This window comes from Dama dama, chromosome 18 (assembly GCF_033118175.1).
Source record: "Dama dama isolate Ldn47 chromosome 18, ASM3311817v1, whole genome shotgun sequence".
NCBI classification, from domain to species: domain Eukaryota; kingdom Metazoa; phylum Chordata; class Mammalia; order Artiodactyla; family Cervidae; genus Dama; species Dama dama.
This window is the reverse complement of record NC_083698.1, coordinates 34,409,675-34,428,333: the sequence shown is the minus strand read 5'-3', so window position 1 is coordinate 34,428,333 and position 18,659 is coordinate 34,409,675. Positions and strand designations below refer to the sequence as shown.

General features: G+C 37.1%; 1 protein-coding gene and 1 non-coding gene across 4 annotated transcripts in view; both read right to left on the bottom strand.

Annotated features, from left to right (window-relative positions):
• Window positions 1–18,659, bottom strand: part of SEMA3A (semaphorin 3A) — a 506,000-nt gene that overhangs the window by 269,612 nt on the left and 217,729 nt on the right. The window lies entirely within an intron of this gene.
• Window positions 15,665–15,771, bottom strand: LOC133073248 (U6 spliceosomal RNA). Its single transcript, XR_009696945.1, has one exon. It is a non-coding gene; the product is annotated as a U6 spliceosomal RNA (small nuclear RNA).

The following is an 18,659-nucleotide window of genomic DNA, read 5'->3' as shown; positions in this document are numbered from 1 at the left end:
TCTACCCTCATGTGGAACAGGAAACCTGGGTGTGTCTACACTTGGCAAAGCGGTGCAATATTTCATGCAGCTCAATTTCTTCCCTTCCCTGTTTCTGAGGAATAAAGTGCTTCTCTATACCTTGTTGGATACCAGGCCTCTGGTTCCTCAAGGGGATCATGTTCTGCCCCAACCTTACAGCTTCTGTACCTAAAGATTGCCCAGGATCGAGAGAATCTCTGAAAGGGCCATTCTTCAAATCCACCCTTCCTCTTTTATTAACCCCGCTACTGAAACTCTTTTTGACTAAATTATGGCAGGGGAGTGTTCGTTCTCAGCATAGCAATTAAGACCAAGCTGGAAAAGATTTTAGTAAGAAAAGGACATGTGTTGGTCACAGTCCAAATTGTTTTTAACTTCTTTTTGCTGACATATGCAGATACAGTCAACACATTCAGGTCTCCTATTCCCCATGGTGGTGGGTTAAGATATTTTTTCAGACATACAGATTCAGTAAATAGTATGTCAACTATTATTTACAGTGCTAAAAAGTTATTCTTTAAGAATACCACCAAAATATTTTTTTTTTAAATTAGAGATAAACAAAATACTCCACTATACTTAAAAAGACATGATTCCAAGCTGGATGTAATGCAACATATGGAATTAGTGGTGAATTAGTGTCTAGCTCCAACTCTTACTAAATATGGTCTTAGGCAAGTCACATACATAATGAGTTTTATTTTTACTGATTTTTAATAATTTGTCAAATGTCCTTCTACTTTATAAAGTTATTTTAGAATTCAAGTGAGATAAAAAATATATAAATGTTTTGTAAAAGATAAAGTAAGTTATGCTTGCATAATGCTCTCAGGGAAGAAAAACAGCCACATCCAGGTCTTTAAACTCTGTGACCGGTTTTCTTTCTAACTGACCATACTCAAACAAAAATATTATCCCATTTCAAGAAGCTTGATTTTTTTTCCTGCCTAATCAAAATTTATAAACTTTAAAAGTCCTTATACACTCTCTTGCAAAGAGAGATATCTTATAATCAGTTACTGGTTGGATTTATAATACTATTCTGGTGTGATGTTTTTAGAGGAAAAATAACATGTGAAAGCATATAATAAAGCATAAAAGGCAATCTCTTATATATAATTTTTGTTACTTAAAAATATACAAAAATTTACATTTTTATACATTTTGGGGTCTCTGGGTTAAAAACAAACAAACAGAATAAAGCAACATTATTTAACTGTTTAATTGCTTCCATTTTGTTTGGGAAACTTAACCTCAATTTAACCTCTGTGGCTACCGTGCAAGTTAAAGTCAAATGACTTTGACGATCCTAGCACCAGAATAATAAACTCTTTGGGGGCTTTAAGACTCTTTACCTTTTACAGGGGAAACTGAGCAGTCTTCAACTTGTTTGTGTTCATTGATTGATAATGAGCAGTTTCTCTGTCTACATCTGTGTGGGACTTACGTGAGGTCTGCTTTAGCCTGCTGGGAGTTGAGAGGAGGGAGAAGCAATCACAGTGGGTTTAAAAAATTGTTCTAAAGATGACATTTGGGAGGCAAATATTTTGGCCATATGCCAGTGTGTTTTTTTTTCTTAACTCTAAAACAAGCTTGGCACTTTACATTTTCATTTTAATCTGTTTTCACAATTCAATGTAACTTGACAGTCCACTATTTCCTAAGCAGTGGAAACTTTCTTTAGGTGGCTGCCTTTATCAATATGTTATCTAAAAAAATAAATGATGAAGGAAAAATTCCAGACTTACAGTATTTTATTCTGATTTCATCATTCCCTACAAAACCTATTAAGAATCAACTCTTGTCAGTTATGGAATATTTAATTTTTACTTTTGCTTTCTGTTCAGTTTGGCAAAAATGTCCATGTCCAGCAAGTACATAACCTCCTGAAGAGTTAATTATTTTGGATTAAATGGAGATGAGACAGTAGTGATAAAATTCATAAAATTTACTCTTCCTATAAGACTTTTCTTACCATAAAAATTTCAGGTTTAAATATAACCCATGCCTTTTAAATAATTTATGCAATGAGAATAGTGTTTTTCAAAACTCAGCAAAGTATAGCCTTAATAACACTCTTAGTTTCTTAATTCTGTGCAATTGGTTGCCCTTAATTCTATCGGTGTTGCAGTGCTTTGGGTTTTCAGGAACATTGGTTAGAATGAAAAGTATCATTTGCTAATCTGAGGTGCTATGCTTTGGTAAATGATCAGGAGACCATCTGCGGTGGACTTTCTGACTGAGAAACAGCAGGTTAGAAGCCAGGAGGACTGATTTACATGATTGGGAGCGAAGAGTCTGCTTCCAAGTGGAAAGGAAGACTTGAAGCCGGTGCACATGGTCAGAAGAACTGCCTCCAGGATAAGCACTGTATTCTCATTTATCCTGTAGTGATGACATCTATGCTTAAGTGAAGACAGGCAGACTATTTTTGAGCAAGAGGGCTGACTCAAGTGAACTATATGTCTTTACAGCTTGAAAGGCTACCCACGGAGCAGAGGTCCTGCAGAAACCATGCTCCGTGTCTAGTGACTGACCCAGTACTCTTTACACAGAACGTATTATTACATGACTCATCTAGCTTCACCACACACTGGGCTTCCCCTGAGCAACAAAAGTTGTTTCATCTTCAGATCAACTGTTAGGATTTCCTGGTCACTAAATCTACAAGCTTAAAGCTCAACATTCAGAAAACTAAGATCATGGCATCTGGTCCCATCACTTCATGGGAAATAGACGGGGAAACAGTGGAAACAGTGGCTGACTTAATTTTTTGGGTTCCAAAATCACTCAGATGGTGATTGCAGCCATGAAATTAAAAGATGGTTACTCCTTGGAAGAAATGTTATGACCAACCTAGACAGCATATTTAAAAGCAGAGACATTACTTTGCCAACAAAGGTCTGTCTAGTCAAGGCTATGGTTTTTCCAGTGGTCATGTATGGATGTGAGAGTTGGACTATGAAGAAAGCTGAGCACTGAAAAATTGGTGCTTTTGACCTGTGGTGTTGGAGAAGACTCTTGAGAGTCCCTTGGACTGCAAGGAGATCCAACCAGTCCATCCTAAAGGATATCAGTCCTGGGTGTTCATTGGAACGACTGATGCTGAAACTGAAACTCCAATACTTTGGCCACCTCATGTGAAGAGTTGACTCATTTGAAAAGACCCTGATGCTGGGAAGGATTGGGGGCAGGAGGAGAAGGGGACGACAGAGAATGAGATCGCTGGATGGCATCACCAACTTGATGGACATGGGTTTGGGTAGACTCCAGGAGTTGGTGATGGACAGGGAGGCCTGGAGTGCTGTGATTCATGGGGTTGTAAAGAGTCGGACACGACTGAGCAACTGAACTGAACTGAACTGAAATCTACAGGATTCTCATGATTATTAGGAGGTCTCTTCAGACTAACCTAGAACAACAAGAGAACACAGACCTTTTTTCTCCCACTCTAAGCAGCTGCTCTACTTTGATAAGAGGCTTAGTAAAATCAAGCATGTAATTCCAGGTGCACAAAAACCAAACAAACCAGTTGCAGAGAACATTTCATATACCTATTCCTGGTATGGAAGACTAGAGAAATTTACTTTTAGGGTCCTGAGAAATTTGATATCACACATTCTTACAATAAAAGAACTATAAAATAATATGGTTTTTAAAAATAATATTCTACAATTCAAGAAAAATGAATCAGAGACAAAATGATATACAAATTTTTGAATATGCAGATCAATAAAAAAATACTTTTCTTGAGTATGTGCTAGAGTGAATGGAAAGCAAATGCTCCAAACAGTCCTCTTCCCTGAATGTTATTTTTCTCTGGAGAGATGTTGGTAGGTGTTGATCAAGAACAAGATCAGTCTTACACCACTTGACTGTTATCAGGTAGACAGTGATTCCAAGATGCTGTTAAAATGTAGTATCACATAATTTAATAGCCATGAAGAATAGGGTTGATAATCATTTATGAAAGATTAAAGATGGAAAAGCCATTCATACTCAAATAGAAGAATACTAATTTCCTAAAAAGGCAAACCACAACATAACACAGGAAGAATGAGATTTTCTTTCCAGATGTGATATTGAATCTGCTGCAGCATATACAACAAAATGGACTATACATGTAAGATCTGTTGTTGAACGTCTCCTTCATATGTTGCAAACCTGTCAGAACTATTATTGCTTACTAAGATGTTTCTGTAATCCTCAAAGAATAGTTATCATCTATGAAAACCAAACTTCCCTGTACATATACATTAGAAAAACAAGTTCTCACTTATAGAGTAATTCAGGATTACATACAAAAATTGAGTGTCTGTTCTACAGTGAAGAATCTAGATACATTGAATGATATAATATAAAATACATTATTTTACTCTCCTATTCATGAACAGAAATTGCATTCTATAAACTCATCAATTTAAAATGTTAAAAGTGTAAACTTAAATAAAATTGAATAAGAGAACTCAACTCTGAAAGCTTCAGAAAGCATTTCCTTTGTGCTTAAGTAACAAAATCTTTCTTTCTACAGAGGTCAATGTTTTGCTGAATGCAAGTTCTGATAAAAAATATTATATGACTTTTGATAATATGAATTAAGTCACAAAACAAATATTTCCTGGAGGGTGTGTGGAGAACTTGCTAAAATTGGAGCAAGTCAGATTTAGCCCCAGCACACCCCTAGAGTTTCCAATCCAGTGGAAAGTCCAAAAGACAAAATCTATGATAATATTTGCAGTGTCTGTTTGATAAGTCATCACTTATTTTCAACTTTAATGAGATCAGCTTGGTAGTGATTAAATATATAGAATAGATATATACATGCAATTTATGTGTTATATATGCATGTGTGTATATTATATACTATGGTTACATATAGGTATGTAATGTATTGCTATACATGTATGTACTACATGTGTTTTACATGTTAATACATATGTAAATGTATTACATATATATATCTACATAGATCTGGATATTTATCTGTGAAAGGAAGGAAAGAAAAAAGAGAGTAGCAGCTAGAGAGGGGTGTGGGAAGAGACAAGCTGTAGGTGAAAGACATCTTATTGTAAAATCATGATAAGAATTATCCAGTAAAGAAGTAAGAATTGTCTAGTAAAGAAGCAAGAGTTGAAGTTACTGGATTGAAGCAATATAAGATAGAGTGAAAGATCCAAGAAGGAAATAGAGAATGAGGTCCAGAACACAAATTGAATAGAATGAAGAAAACATCCACTGTATTGAGAGGTCATAAGAAAATCATAAGCAGTGAGACAGCTACATTTATCAGCTAGCAAAAGTTGGGATAGTTCTCATTTGATGGTTATTTTCTCCATTACTGTTTTGGTGGCTAAGTTATCTCTCAGAGGATGGGATGGAGGAAGGGAAAGACTGTATGTGAGGAAGATAAATAAATCTTGACATGATTGCTGTGGAAAACTGTGGAGAGTTGATGAGGAAAAGTAAGAAACACTGGGCAGCCTCAGGGCCTGATTGATGCTTATCATCATGAATGTGTACTGTTACTAAATTTCACTGTTTTGTTATTTTTCTCTAGCAGTTCTGGTGAAAGTATGAAGATGACAGGTTATTCAAATGATCTAACACTGGGGTTTAGCAGAAAGGTGCAAAGAAGTTCAACTGGCCTGGAGAAGTGAGATATTATCCTGATAGTGAAATATAAACTAAACTTGTAAGATTATAAAGAAATGAAAAATAGTACCAGTTGAGGAAATAGAAACATCAGGCTATTGGATGTTTGGATGAGATGAAGAACTAATCTCCTTTACCAGGAAAGAGAGTGCCAAAGGAAGGAGGCTGTGACAGATTGAGTTGTCTCAATCTTTTAATTCCAAACCCCTCAGCATGATGACAAGGTGCAGATGTGACTATCAAATTTTGCCACTGAAGTTGAATTAAACAGAGACAAGACCAAGGAAATGAAATGGCAAATTGGCAGCTGAGCAAAAACTGAAGCCACTGAATTTGCCTAGAAAGTGAAAGTGAAGGTCGCTCAGTCATGTCTAAGTCTGCGTAAGGAAGCAATAATACATGGGTAGGGAAAAATCACTTGAGTCAGGTGCTGAAGTTCAGCAAAAAGCAAGCAATGATTTGGAGGTCAGTGAAACTAAGTAGGAAGAAAAATGAAGGGAGATAGAGTTGAATACATAGTCTAAAATTAGAAGGGCTTTTACGCTATGGTTTAAATATTTCTTTGAGAATTGAAGTCAGAGGATAATGAACCATAACACTCCAACATAAATTTTAAATAACATGAAATTCATGAAAATCATTACTTCTAGGTATCTTTTCTTCAGATATTCCCCCCCCCCATTTCCTCTTTTAAAAAAAATATTTTTAAATTGAAGGATAATTGCTTTACAGAATTTTGTGGTTTTCTGTCACACATCAACATGAATCAGCCACAGGTACACCCATGTTCCCTCCCTCCCAGACCTCCGTCCCATTTCCCTCCCCATCTCACCCTTCAGCCTGTCACAGAGCCCCTGTTTGAGTTCCCTAAGTCATATAGCAAATTCCCATTGGCTCTCTGTTTTTCACACGATATTGTAAATTTCTGTATTCCTCTCTCTTTACATCTCCCCTTCTCTCTCCCCTCCTCCCCTTGTGTTCATAGGTCTGTTCTCTATGTCTGTTTCTCCTTTGCTGCTGTGAAAATAAATTCATCAGTGCCCTCTTTAGATTGCATATATGTGTGTCAGTACATGATATTTATCTTTCTCTTTCTGACTTACTTCACTCTGTTTAATAGGCTCTAGGTTCATCCATCTTATTAGAAAGGATTCAAAAGCATTCCTTTTTTATGGCTGAGTAGTATCCCATTGTATATATGTACCACAGCTTCTTTATCCATTCATCTATTGATGGGCATCTAGGTTTCTTCTATATTCTAGCTATAGTAAATAGTGCTGCAATGAATATTGGGGTACATTTGTCTTTTTCAGTTTTGCTTTCCCCAGGGCATATGCCTAGGAGTGGTATTGCAGGGTCATATGGTGGTTTTATTCCTAGTTTTTTAAGGAATCTCCTTTCTGTCTGCCATAGTGGCTGTGTCAGTTTACATGCCTACTAGAAATGTAAGCGTTTCCCCTTCTTTCCACACCCTCGCCAACATTTATTGTTTGTAGACTTTTTGATGATGGCCATTCTGACTGGTGTGAGGTGGTATCTCATTGTAGTTTTGATTTGCATTTCTCTAATGATGAGCAATGTTGAGCATCTTTTCATGTGCTTGTTAGCCATCTGCATGTCTTCTTTGGAGAAATGCCTCTTCAGGTCCCCTTCACACTTTTTGATTGGGTTGTTTGCTTTTATGGTATTGAGTTGTATGAGCTGCTTGTGTATTTTGGAAATTAATCCTTTGTCAGTCATTTCATTTGCTATCATTTTCTCACATTCTGAGGGTTGTCTTTTCACCTTGTTTGTAGTTCCTTTTCTGTGCAAAAGCTTTTAAGTTTAATTAGGTCCACTTGTTTATTTTTGTTATTTCCATTACTCTAGGAGGTGGATCATAGAAGATCTTGCTTTGATTTATGTCATCAAGTGTTCTGCCTATGTTTTCCTCTAAGAATTTAATAGTTTCTGGTCTTACATTTAGGTCTTTAATCCATTTTGATTTTCTCTTTGCATACGGCATTAGGTAGTTTTCTAATTTCATTCTTTTGCATGTAGCTGTCATTTTTATTTTACTTTGACAATTGTAAAGTGCACACATTTTAAGTGCCAGGTGACTAGCTTCTACATATCATGTAACCATCACCACATGATCACCAATATCCCAGAAGTTCACCTTCTGCTCCCTCCCCATCACTACCCACACATCTCAACATGCAATTACTTAATTAGGCTTTTATCATCATGGACCAGTTTTATCTGTTTTGCCTGTTACTATCAGCAGTTTGGTATATCTGTGGGCCTACATATGTATACCAAGAACATTTATGAGGTTCGTGATAGCACTATTCCTAATCACCTTCCTCAAATTTTAGTGGAGTAAAAGTTGGTGAGTCCTAGAAGCTTGTGTGTCTTGTCAAATTCCATTTTTGACTGCTGGAGACAAAGTCTGAGTGAAAGACAGAATTAAGATGAGATTTCAAAATTTTAACTTGAAAATAGATAACCATAATGGAGTGAAGAACCCGGGAACATTAAGAATCCTGCCTGAGCAGGCCTTGGCTCAAAGTTGAAAAACAATATAACAAATAGAAATAACAACGAATATTTTTGAACAGTGATCATAATAAAGATATTCTTTTAATAGCTGCAGAAACATTATCTTGTCACAAACATTCCATATGGTTGCTATTCTTACCTGATGGTTACAGGTGACTAAACTGGGGTGTAAAGAAGTGAGATTTTGGTAAGTTTGTTCCTGTCTCCACCTAGGTTTTCCATTCAGGCTATCTGCAATCAAAGGCAACATACTCTAAAGGCCAGGCTCTTTCCACACTGAGCCTTAACCCTCTTATAAAGATTCTAGAATTCCATCTAGAAATACATGGGGACACATCTGCTACACCACAGGAACTCTGCTGAAACTTGAAACCTGAAGAAATATTCAAATTTGTAGTCTTTGGTGAATAACTCTGGAGTCTACATTCTCCCTTCTCTTTGGTCTAACCTAGAAGACTTCAGAGGTTTATCTCTCCTGTGTCCTTGTATTATTTCTATTGTTTACCAAACTTCTATGATTTTATTCTGAGATCACATTCATCATCAGTCTCATTAGGAGAACTGTTACTGATAATGAGAAAAATAAAGATGGCATAGAGGTCAGCAGCTAAACCAAAATCACTTCCAAAAATAAGAACAGAAAAATTCTGCAACACTGTACTGATGTTTTCTGATCCTTTAGACAATCGCCATCTGGGCAAGACTTCAAATTGTAATGTCTTCTTTCATTGTGACGACAGATGAACCCATTCTGTTTCTGTCACTTTTTATTCAACTTTATTGAGTATCTAGAGATTTATAATATTTTCCCAAAGCAAAAGAATAAAATTCACCATGCAATTAGCATTTGGGGTTTTTAGAACATAATATGGGTGATGGGGGTGAGAAAGATGACGTGATGAAGGCAACATCACATCCAGACTTGAGTCTTTGTATAGTTGTTTTTGCGCATGGGCAGTCCCTTTATTTGTATAAATACATGTACATATATGGGTTTCCCTGGTAGCTCAGCCGGTAAAGACTCAGCCTGCAGTACAGAAGACCCCAGTTTGATTCCTGGGTAGGGAAGATCCCCTAAAGAAGGGATAGGCCACTCACTCCAGTATTCTTGGGCTTCCCTGGTGGCTCAGCTGGGAAAGAATCTGCCTGCAATGCAGGAGACCTGGGTTTGAGCCCTAGGTTGGGAAGATCCCCTGGAGGAGGGCATGGTGACCCACTTCAGTGTTCTTGCTTGGAGAATCCTGTGGACAAAGGAACTTGACAGACTGCAGTCCGTGGGGTCACAAAGAGTCAGACACGACTGAGCGACTAAGTGCAGCACATGTACACACATATACACAATGTAGAGAAAAAATGACAAAACTGACTTTCTTTTACAAGAAGTGACGTTAAGGTTAACTTGAAGGATACTGCTTTGTCATATTTAGGACTCAATAAATGGCAACCCACTCCAGTTTTCTTGCCTGGAGAATCCCTAGAACAGAGGCGCCTGACAGGTTATAGTCTATAGGGTTGCAAAGAGTCGGACATAGCTGAGGCATCTTAGTACTCACACATGCTTGGAAATAGTATATGGATTTGTGAAATGAAGTTATTTCATGTGGCTACACTATAGGTCATATTAAGCAATACAAAAAGTTATTATCAGTATCTGAAAGTGATTATTTATCTTTAACTCTTTCAGTATTGAATGATGAAATATATTCTTAAAATCCTGTTAAAATTCATTATAAGGGGTCACTGCTCTGAGGCGTAGGGATTCTTTGGATATTTTTTTAACCTATGATCTTCCATCATGATTTTGTCTAAAAGTATTTTTTAAGGCAAATAAGGAAAACAAAAGCCTAGTGAATGTAAGCATCTGTTTGGAAGTCCTCTAGTTAACTACAATAATAAAAATGATGAGAAGACGTACTGGGTTTGCTGAACAAAGGGAGCTTACCAAACATTGGAGAGCAGCACTGAAGGGGTTACTGTTTAGCACATTGTACAATGGAATGGAAAATGCACTCTGGCTCTCAAGTTCAAAGGGCTGGAGGAAAGTTTGGTAACTTTATCCCCTTTAGTCACAAACTGTGAAACAGCATATGGTTAACATCCCTTTTTGGTGATATTTTTAAACTTGTTTATGAGACATAAATAAAAATATTCTGAACCCTATAATGACTTTTCTCTCTGAATGGAAACTCCCTGAGTTGTGATTAGCAAGGCCATACCACCCAGTTTGCCTAATTGACAACTTTTCTCTTCTCTTGGGAAGCAGGAATAGATGCTGGAGAAATTGAAATTGAAACAGGTGATATATTTATATTCCTGTTCTCCTGTATTTTTCTTAGAGCTTTCCCATGGCATAGGTAGTCTAGACATAGAGCACTAAGATAGATGAAAGGGATATTTAAAAAACTGTCAAAAATCATTTGGGAGAAGAGAGTGTCTCCACAGTTTTCCATGAGTCACATGATAACAAGGGAATATCCTTTTCTGACTAACAATTTCTGACTCTATGGCAGCTAGAGGATTGGTCCTCCTAAATCACACAAGATTTTTTAAGGAAAAAAAGCCAAAGGAAGTAATAAATGTCAAACACTCATCAAAAGCAGACTGGGCACTTTAATTTTCTAAAATTTTATTTTAGCCTCTACTGGAGTTCTTTGAAGTTGTAACAAGTAACTCATCTGCAGTTCAAATCTACTGTAAACAGGTTTGCAATGCTACCTGTCTTAAAACTTAACGTCCTTACCCCCAGGACATTAGGGAAATGGGCCCTGCTATAATATATTCTGAAATATAGACTTCAATTCTCTTTAATTTTCCTCAGTATATGTTTAGAATTTTATGCAGTATAATCAGGTAACATTTAAAGTATTAAGATATATACACATGTGGGCACTGGCATAACACTCAAGTCGTTTGTTTTAGGGCAAGAATGTGTGCCTATTCTGAAACAGAAATCCTCACAGGGACTGGCTAGGGCCTCCCAACAGAAATCAGATAGGGCCTGCTGTGATTTTCCCTGATCTGATTCATCAGCAGTGTATGCACTGGCTCTCCATAAATGAAAATGAAAAGCAAAAAAGACTTGAAACAAAATTTTATAAAGACCCTAATTTTTGCCAGTGCTTAATTATGGCAAAATTGGTGTGTTTACATTCATAAATGTAAGGAGTATGGTTTGGATAGAATAAATGTCATGATTCAAACAACTTAATAAACCAGTTAAAGAAAAGCATGTGGACCAAAATCAGAAAAAAAGATGATGAAAATTTCTTGTCCTGTTTTAGACATATTAAATAGAATGGTATTTCACGTCTTATGTTCATACCTTTCCTGTGATAATTAAAAACCTATTGCAAAGGCTCATACTTTATCTACTATAAGAGAGAACCACATCTTACTTTGAAGTGCTGAAATCAACTCTTTGTGTTCAAAGCCTCATCCTCTGCCTTTCATCTGACAGCACTTTCTTCTGTAGCATCAGAGTATGGTGGGTTCCACCTCCTTCATCATGTAGACTTGTATCCAGCACTTCATTTACTTAGTTTGTTCCTTCCTGGGGGATCAGTGGATGGATAAGAACTTCAGGTTTACTTAAGAACTAGTAGTCTAGTTATAAGCTCCTATTTCCAAAGCTCAGCTGTTGCCCTTGCTTAGTTGGGACTCGTTTATCAAATTCACTTCACTTCCTATGTACAATGTATATTCACAGATGGATGTGAGATCTCCACTGAACTCTTGAGGAACTCTTTTTCACTGTGTAAGAGTTCAGAGGAAAGAGAAAATGTGACATTGAAATCTAAAAATATTCTGTATTTTGAGAAGATAATTCTACCCTTTTCAATATAATTCTTAAAAAAAAAAACAAAAAAAACCCAAAAACCCAAAACAACAATCTACTCAGTTTCTGTAGGATTTTACATATTTTGAGGCTGGTAAAAATAATCTCTTCTGCTTCATTTTTCTTACCACCTGATATTTGAATAGTAATATTTTAAATACTTCTGGTGACAATGAACACTTGCCTTGTGTGGTTTCACAGAGCCCTAGAAACAGTCTGTCAATATTATTTATTAATCAGTGCTACTTTACTATTCCAAGAGACAATGAATAAATGGTGCAACCAAAATTACAAACTACGATTCCTCACTTCCAGTCATAAATTCCAACCACAAAACCTCATTCTTCTCTTTAAGGTATTGCTACAGGAAACTAGACTTACTCCAAAGGCAAAACTCTGGGGATTATCTAACCTAGAAGGGATGATTTTTTTTTTCTTTTCTCAGCTGTGGCTTTGCCATCTGTTATATTTCCCTTGTTGCACAAAATTGGTTTTTATGACCAAGAAAATAAAGTTCTGGCAAAGAAACAGGGTATCTTATGATGATCTGACATTTTAGAGACCAGTATGTTTAAATAACTTCAATATCATGATATTCGAATTCTACACATTTCATATAAATTAGTTTCTCTAAGAAGATTAAAATAAAGCATTTGAACACTTAAAAATCTACATTGTATTTTTAACTAATCAGTGATGATTATCAACAACTTTTCGTACTCAGTTTATACAACAGAAGATAGGTTATACAGAATGCTATATTCCAATTAATTCTATGTAACTTGTATAATTTTTTGAATCAGCTTATTTCTTATCTCCTTCATCTGGCTACCAACACCAGGATAAATTACCACCAAGGAGATGACTAAATTTTCTACACTACCTCATTCATTCTGAGAACAGAAATTGTTTCTCTAAAGCCTTTCAAGACTGTTGTCTCAGGTGAAATATATTTAAGTTATATATATATGTATATGTATCTGTGTTATGTATGTTGTTGGGAGGGGTGGGGAGGCATCTGGTGAAAGGTCTGGGGAAAGTGTGACCTGAATATGCTGTTGAGAAAAAAGAGAATGGAAATAGACTATTAGTTAATTATCCTACGATAAATCCTAGGTACTTATTTTAGAAAAGAAAACCGGAATATTTATGGTACTGAGAAAGAAGTAGAATCTTTCCTTGCTAAGATCAAATGTTACTCAGGAGAGATGCAGATGCTATAAATTAGTTAGTTTAGTTAGGAGAAGACATTAAAAAAAGATGTAAGCCAAAGAACTGGGAGATTAGCCCAGTAAAATAGGAAGCAGAACAGTTAGAAGTATACTGGGCCATAAATCTAGGGCAAGGCCTCCTGCTCTTTCTGGTGGAAAGGCAGTGATCTAGGGCAGGGGCCACTGAGGATGCCAGTAACAGCAAGAGTGCTTGATGCTCTATGTCATCATCTGCCTAAATTTTGTTCAAAGACATTCTATATCTCATCATATTTACAAGTAGAATGGGGCCTAATATTTAGTTGTTAGTCAATAAATACATGTTGAGTTAACAAGTTTATGAATAAACTTGAATGAATGAATAAAATGATATGAGAATGACTGAAACTTATAAACCTTTGAGAGCTTTATGGGAGAACAATATAAATAAAATATAACTCTCTCCACCATAATAATACTCACGTTTGCTTAATAAATAATCTGTACTAGGCACTGTGGGTTTTCCAGGCGGTTAGTAGTAAAGATCCTGCTTGTCAATGCAGGAGACATAAGAGACACAGTTTCAGTCCCTGGATTGGGACGATCCCATGGAGGAGGACATGGCAACCCACTCCAGCATTTGTGCCTGGAGAATCCCATGGACAGAGGAGTCTGGAGGGCTACCGTCCACAGGGTTGCAGTGTGACTTAGTGACTGAGCAGGCATGCATGCACTAGACACTGTAATGGGTACAGTGATATAACACTGACACTGCTTATTACTCTCACAGTCATTCCTTAAACTGAATATTGTGATCTTTTTTTAACAGGAAAGCTCCTCTTTTCACAGATATCCAGAGTCCTTTGAACTTACAATGTCTATAAAAGCAAGGTGATATGTTTTTGGCCTTGTCTGTGAGGACTTCGCACACTAACATCTCTAGCTTTAATGCTGCTTTGAGCACACTGCTGCTTTATATCAATCAAGAAACCACAGTAATTATACCTTTTACATAACTGCCATCTCACCTCTCAGGATTGCTATAATGTTCAATACATAATCATACTAATGTACGTATTCAATAAAATACAGTCAACTTTTTTAAAAGATGGTAACTCTTCTGCATTAAATTAGTTCCCATGAGAGGAAGAGTTAAGGAAATCTATATCCATACTCATGACTATAGCTAAATCTATAAATTTATCTATAAGTATATGGGTGGTAAAATGACTTTTTAATACATGTAACCAAAAGAAACATTTACATTTAAACAAAATTTTAGTTCACTAGTACTAGCCCAATGTATAACAAACGTTTAGTGCTTATTTTCCCTGTTTATGTTCTGTCAGCCTTACAGGTCAGATAAGTACTTCACAAAGTGTAGACTAAAAGCTTGTGAAAACTCTGCCAGGGTTTATTCAGAGTATCAAGCACAAGATTACAGAGAGAGTAGATATCTCAAGGATGATCCATGGGAAAAAGAAAACATGCGTTTTATTTGTGGAGGAAGTTGAAGGGGTTTTCTTTAAGAAGCTACAATGTTGGGTATAAATTATAAATTTATAGGTCTTTTAAAATTTGGCATAATTAAAAATGAATTATGTCAATCACACTTTAACAAATGGAAAGTTTTCATTTATGTATGGTGTCTTTCCTTTTTCTTAGCATTTGTGCAATATATTTTCCTGTTGATTCAATTTTTATAAATCTTCAAATTCTAAAACATATTTCTTTATATAGTTCTGTGATAGCATTTGTGCTCCTGTCTAATTTTGCAGACCAAACTAGGCGTGTGCAGGCAGAAACACTCAAGATCTGGAAGTCCTAGTCACTTTCACTTGGAAAAGACTGTAGGCAATGCAGAGCACACGGTCAGGGATGCTTGCCTCAGAACTAGAAAATCCCCATCTTCTAGAACTTTTATAATTTTTAAAATAATTTTAATGTTGGCAACAGGACATATGGTATCTTTTTCTTAGCTTGTCTTTACATGCCTTTCTGGTTTCCTCACTGGGATATGTCATACTGTATGTCTGTCCCTCTGTGTCTATAAGTGAAGTCGCTTAGTCATGTCCAACTCTTTGCGACCCCATGGACTGAATCCTACCAGGATCCTCTGTCCATGGGATTTTCCAGGCAAGAGTACTGGAGTGGGTTGCTATTTCCTTGGGTTTAATAGAAGTATGTAACATGTAGTTTGTTATAGAATTAAATTACTATTAAATAATATATATATTTATACATGAAGCACTTGTAGCATGTCTAGCACACAGTCAATGCTATTGATATATGTGTTTGTTGTTATCATTCTTTCTCACTCTCATACAGACACACCTGTACACAATGTCTTTAATAGTTATCTCTAGAAATGATGTTCCATACTCATTATTTCCTTGTTTTTAGTATCTTTTTTTTTTTTATTTGTAAAAATATGGAACGCTTCACGAATTTGCGTGTCATCCTTGCGCAGGGGCCATGCTAATCTTCTCTGTATCGTTCCAATTTTAGTATATGTGCTGCCGAAGCGAGCACCATACTCATTATTTCCTGCATCAAGTTTGTACAGCATTTGAAAGGGGTAGATTAATCTTACACCTCTCCAGTTTTCATTAAAAAGAAAGTGCATTTTAGATATATCAACAGCTTCAGATATGTAGATGATACCACCCTAAAGGCAGAAAGCAAAGAGGAACTAAAGAGCTTCTTGATGAATGTGAAAGAGGAGAGGGAAAAAGCTGGCTTAAAACTCAACATTCAGAAAACTAAGATCAGAGAATATGATTGCAGAGGAGTAGGTGGACATGGAGTACATCTCTCTCCACAGATGCATCAGGAATACACTTTCAGACACAGAAAATATTGCAGAACACCAGCTGAGAGTGGGCAGGAGTACCTGACCACCAGAAAAGAATATATAGAACCATGCAAAACTTGGCAGGACAAAGGAAGTAGGTGGGGAAAGAGGACAGTGAGCAGGACTGGACTTGCATCTGGAGGATGAGGAAACTGAAGCAGGGGTCAGATCCCCACAATGGGGCAGCTGTTTGGGACAGAGAAGCATTTGAGGCTGTTGGAGAGTGAAGCAGCTGATCTGTAACACTTTGACTGGAGAGAGAATCACACAGACAATCATTGCCATAGCCATATGTACCACGGACAGGGACATAAGTCCTCTAGAAAGCACAGTGGCTGGGAGCTGGAACTTAGGGATGGAGAACAATCCCAGGGTGAGGTCTGCTGTTGACTGCAGGGAGATGACCAAGGGGACGTGAGGGAGGAGACTGTGGAAGGAAATGCCTGTGGAGAAAAACTAGGCAGCCGTGGAGGCAAGGCAATACTGCTCAGTCTAGCACGGGGGTGAGATCATCACTGTAGCCTCTCTCTTTCCCCACACAGCAGCTGAACAATAGAGAAACAGTCCAGAGAGAGTGGCCACGTAGTGTCTGACACAATGAGCAAGTGCCAGGCAGGCCCTTCTAAAACTTCTGCAAAAATTCCAAGGAAGGAACACTTGAAAACTCATTATATGAGGCCGCCATCATCACCCTGATACCAAAACCAGACAAAGACAATACAAAAGAGGAAAATGAAGGTCAATATCACTAAATAAACATAGATATAAAAATCCTTAACAAAATTCTAGCAAACAGAATTAAACACCACATTAAGGAGATCATACACCATGCTCAAGTCAGGTTTATCTCAAGGATGCATATATTTTTCAATGTAAGCAAATGAATCGATGTGATACACCATATTAACAAATTCAAACAAACAAACAAACAAAAAACCGATATGCTAATCTCAAAAGACAGAGAAAAAGCCTTTGACAAAATTCAGCATACATTTATGATAAAAACTTCAAAAAATGGGCACAGAGGGAAACTACTCAACATAATAAAGGGACTATATGATAATACCACAGCAAATATTCTCATTGGTGAAAAACTGAAAGCATTCCAAGACAGGAACAAGAGAAGTGTGCCCACTGTCACCACTATAATTCAATATAAATTTGGAAGTCCTAGCTATAGCAATCAGAGAAGAAAAAGAAATAAAATCCAGACTGGTTACCATACATTTGTGGTTGTTCAGTCACTCAGTCATGTCTGAGTCTTTGCGATCCCATGGACTGCAGGACACCAGGCTTCCCTGTCCTGCACCATCTCCTGGAGCTTGCTCAAACTCATGTCCTTTGAGTTGGTGATGCCATCCAATCATCTTGTCCTCTGCCATCCCCTTCTCCTGCCTTCAATCTTTCCCACCATCAGGGTCTTTACCAATGACTCTGTTCTTCATATCAGGTGGCCAAAGTATTGGAATTTCAGCTTCAGCATCAGTCCTTCCAATGAATTTTCAGGGCTGATTTCCTTTAGGATTGACTGGTTTTATCTCCTTGCAGTCCAAGGGGTTCTCAAGAGTCTTCTTCAATACCATAGTTTAAAAGCATCAATGCTTCGGTCTTCAGCCTTCTTTATGGTCCAACTCATATCCATATATGCCAACTGGAAAAACCATAGCTTTCACTATACAGACCACTGTTGGCAAAGTAATGTCCCTGCTTTCTAATATGTTGTCTAGGTTGGTCATAGCTTTTCTTCCAAGGAGCAAATGTCTTTTACTTTCATGGCTGCAGTCTCCATCTGCAGTGATTTTGGAGCCCCCCAAAATAAAGTCTGCCACTGTTTCCATTGTTTCCCCAAGTACTTGCATGAAGTGATAAGACTGGATGTCATCATCTTCATTTTTTGAATGTTGAGTTTTAAGCCAGCTTTTTCAATATTCTCTTTCACCTTTATTAAGAGGCTCTTTAGTTCCTCTTTGCTTTCTGCCATAAGGGTGATGTCATCTGCATATCTGAGATTACGGATATTTCTCCCAGCAATCTTAATTCCAGCTTGTGCTTCAGCCTGGCATTTCACATGATGTACACTGCATAGGAGTTAAATGAGCAGGTTGACAATAAACAGCCTTGATGTACTCCTTTTCCAATTTGGAAACAGTCCATTGTTCCATATCTGGTTCTAACTGCTGCTTCTTGATCTGGATACAGAAAGTTTCTCAGGAGGCAGGTAAAGTGCTCAGGCATTCCCATCACTTTAAGAATTTTGCCAATTTGTTGTGATCCACCCAGTCAAAGGCTTTAGTGTAGTCAATGAAGCAGAAGTTTTTCTGGAATTCTCTAGCTTTTTCTGTGATCCAATGGATGTTGACAATTTGATCCCTGGTTCCTCTGCCTTTTCGGTTCACACACTGTTGAAGTCTAGCTTGGGGAATTTTGAGCATTACTTTGCTAGCATGTGAGATGAGTGCAATTGCCTGGTAGTTTGAGCATTCTTTGGCATTGCCCAACATTCTTTGGGATTGGAATGAAAACTGACCTTTCCAGTCTTGTGGCCACTGCTGAGTTTTCCAAATTT